Source organism: Arachis duranensis, chromosome 4 (assembly GCF_000817695.3).
Source record: "Arachis duranensis cultivar V14167 chromosome 4, aradu.V14167.gnm2.J7QH, whole genome shotgun sequence".
NCBI lineage: Eukaryota > Viridiplantae > Streptophyta > Magnoliopsida > Fabales > Fabaceae > Arachis > Arachis duranensis.
Genome location: NC_029775.3, coordinates 1,391,088 through 1,395,074, shown reverse-complemented (window position 1 = coordinate 1,395,074; position 3,987 = coordinate 1,391,088).

The window sequence follows — 3,987 nt, the reverse complement described above, 5'->3', positions numbered from 1 at the left end:
TATATTTGTTGATGCAGCCTAATAGAAATTTGTTGGTGCGTAAATTGGATTCGCCACAAAAGTGGAACTCGATGGTCGAAAACTACTTACGCGACACGGGATTCTACCACGTCTCTAGGATTGGGGTGATAAGAGGATTTCACCCCTTATTAGCTGCTCTGGTAGAAAGGTGGAGGCCAGAGACACACATCTTTGTATTGCCGGTTAGTGAGGTTACAGTGACATTGGAAGATGTCGCTCATATATTTGGCCTACCCATTGATGTAGAGCCTGTGAGTGGATGAACAGATAGTAGTGGCGACTTCCTTCAGATTCAGAGCATCGCAATATTCGGTCGTGAACCAGTAGTCAGTCATTCTTCGAAATCCTATATAAAGCTGGGTTGGGTTCGACGTATCAGAGATGCAGAGCCGTTGAACACTGAGAAGTCCATTAGGAGATACGTCAGATGTCAGATCTTCCGTATAGGTGTGTGCCGTCAACCTGAATTAGGGACTTGTAATGCATGAATGCCCTAATGCATGGATTGAAGCTCCAATATACGCGATGAAGTATTTTTACACCGTGCGCCTCCTCATTTCCGTTGTACAGTGGTCGTGTTTCTATTTGAACAACTGAGCCATGCATCTTCTGCACCATGACCGAGAGCCACCATGATAAGGTTTGGTAAGAATCCTCCCAACCACCAAAAACTTTGGCTATGGACTTCTACTTTGTTAACCAAACTTTTCGATAACTGATGGTATAGTTGAACCTTGACTGGACTTCCGCTATTATAGATTTCACCTTGATAGACGGGTCAGTCTCGACCAATGTTCTTATAGCCTCAGCAACTGTATCCGAGTCCAACTTAGAATGATCTTGTGAAATCGTTCCGATTGTGCACGTTTGCCTACCGTTGTATCTGCGTATCTCCCAACAACCTTTTTTCCGTATCAAGTTGGCTCGGATAAGCCAGTCGCACCCACGCCTGTACATCTTGCATTTTGCATAGAATGTCTGTGACTCAGATTCATACACATCATAGTCAACTCCTCTAGATATAGTGTAACTTCTAATTGTTGCGACGACCAACTTTCTAAAACTGTATTCCATTCCAATCCGGAACTCTCCGTCCTCAGGATCAGCAACGCCTACAGAAAGCCAAAATCATCGTTTATTGATCAATCCAAAGTATAAATTAACAAAAACTTATTATTTAGTCAACACGTACCTAACTACCTATGTTTGCATATTCCGAAAACTCGAGGGCATCCATGACGTCGAGATCCAACTCACGCATAAAAGGTGGAACGTACATCGGTTTACTGCTCGAGGGATGAACCACTACATTCTTCGATGTTGTATCAACTCCCACATCACCATCCTCGTCTTCGTCGACGGCTTCATAAGTGGCTTCGAAGTTCTCTTTGCTGTCACTATTCATTCCTTCGTACACTGCAACTCTATCATCATCTATATCTAAATCATTTTGGCAGCCACTGAAGATGGACCTGATTGTTTGACTTGTCAGTTGTCAGGCAACCCCTAATCATTAGCAGTATGTAACACCTCGTATACTGTCGAAGGGTGTCTAGATCATGGGTATCGGACATCTGCCAGAGTCGCTCCCAAAACCATGTCAACTTAAGGGAGAAATACTCCTTCCTCTGCGTACCCTGCTATTTAACTACAGGAGGCTTGGCACCAAGTAGTCGCTCCACCAACTCCCGGGTCTCAGTCTCATACCATATCTAGAAATCTCGAAAACACCCACCCATTGGCTTTCCATGCGCGCGTAACCTAATGTGGTACGCAACATCTTGCAGGGTGATGGTACACTCACCCCATGACAGGTGGAAAGTGTTGGTCTTAGTACACCATCGCTCCACGAATGCCATGATCAGGGAGTTGTCAAACATGAAGTCCCTAAGTGGCACCGTGTTGCTGAAGCCAGCTTCCCTCAAGTAAGAAGACAAAGACATCTAGTGGTATAAGTGTGTAACTCACTCGTCTGAGAAAAAGCAGGCGAGACATCAGATAAAAAAAATTTAGATAAAAAACTATAAAACTATAACGTTATCAAAGTTAACAAAATTAATAAATATATAAACGTTAACATAATAACTTATAAGTAAATTAACTTAACAAATAACTAGAAACATTTAGTTAATTAATTAACTTAAATAAAGGCATTTGCTTAAGTAATTAATAATTAAATTAATAAACATCTACTTAATAAATTAATTTAAAAAATATTTACTTAAATAATTAATCATTAAATTAATAAACATCAAGTTAATATATGAATTTAAATAATGATATTTACTTAAATAATTAATAACTAAATTAATAAACTTATACTTAATTAATATTTATCTAACAAATTAATTTTACTAATACCTAAAATTATACCCTAAACCAGTGAATCCTAACTAACAATGTATTCATCCATCTAACATATATTATATACTAATTCTATAAAAATGCCCTAACTATAACTACACATGTATGTTCTAACATAAAACATAAAAAAAAGACTAATCTCAAAGTTGGTTGTCCCAACGATTTATCATATTATATTCAGTCGATTGATGTTCGTATCACATGCATCTGTGTGTGCTATAATAGTCGAGTAATTCAATAATATGATTAGAAAATTGTATAAGTTGGATAAAAGTTGAAGAAATGGGGTAAATGTCTATCCAACGGGCGTTGCAAACGAATTATATATATAGGTTGCATCATCTTTTATTTTGTTTACAACGTAAACGAAATAAGAATACACGTATCTCGTTTATACTATAAATACTGTAAACGAGATAAGATCGTTACAAACCACGTGTACAAACATGATACGACCACTAGGGTATTCAAATCCAAACCGATCCAAATTAAATCGCTCATCTAATCCAATCCAAACCAAAACTGATTAAAAGCACACTAATTCGGATTTGATTTGATTCTATTTTTTACAAACTGCTGGATCGGATCGGATTTCGGATCTACTTTTCATAACTGATCCAATCCAATCCAAACCACATAATGTGCTATAATATTATTATTATATTTATAATTATACTTATAACATGTTCAATTTTTTATAGATTTTATATTATTCATGTATTATTATTATTTAATAAATATTTTATGTTCAAAATGTTATTTATTTATTTATTTTAACTAACCTATAATTTTATTTCTATCGTTATGTTATCGTTGGCTTTTTAAAATATTATTGAGACTTGTTATGTCATTGTTGATTATTTAAAATTTGATGTTGAGATTTGTTATATGTGTTTAATTTTTTTAATTTATAAACCACAAATCCAATCCAATCGAAACCGTTTGAAATTGGATCGGATCAGATCGTTTTTTTTTTTAAAGCATCCAATCCAAACCGCAACGCAAGTAAAATTAGTGTTCGAATCAGATGAGTTTTTTTACTCAAAACCAATCTAAATTGCACCGCAAACACTCCTAATAACCACGTCGTTTTGTGCCTTATCTCGTTTATAGTATTTAAAGTGTAAACGAGATATATATATTCTTATTTTATTTATACTGTAAATGAGATAAGAGATAGATTGATTTTTATAAATATGTTATAAATTATATATTTTAGTAAATAAAATATTTTTTATTTATTTAAAAAAAATCCGAAAAACTAAGAGAGCTAAGGGTTTGAGATGTAGAGGTAAATGAATTTTAAGTTTAGGGACAAGAATGGAATTGTAGCCAAACAGGTTATGGGGGAAGGGAATGAAATGAATGAATGATGGATGGGTCAGCATCCAGGTTAGGAAAATGGTAAATTAGAGAAAAGGAAGTGGCAAAGACATAAAGGAAGAGAGAGAGAGAGAGGGGTGAGGTGGCACTTTAATGAAGGAAGGGAAGGGAAGGGTGATTGGGCCATCACTACCGAGTACCCACTTCTCTTTTTGTGTCCTTATGAAAGTGACATGTGCCACGTCATCACCAGCTCTTTGTAATTTTTTGTGGTAATCA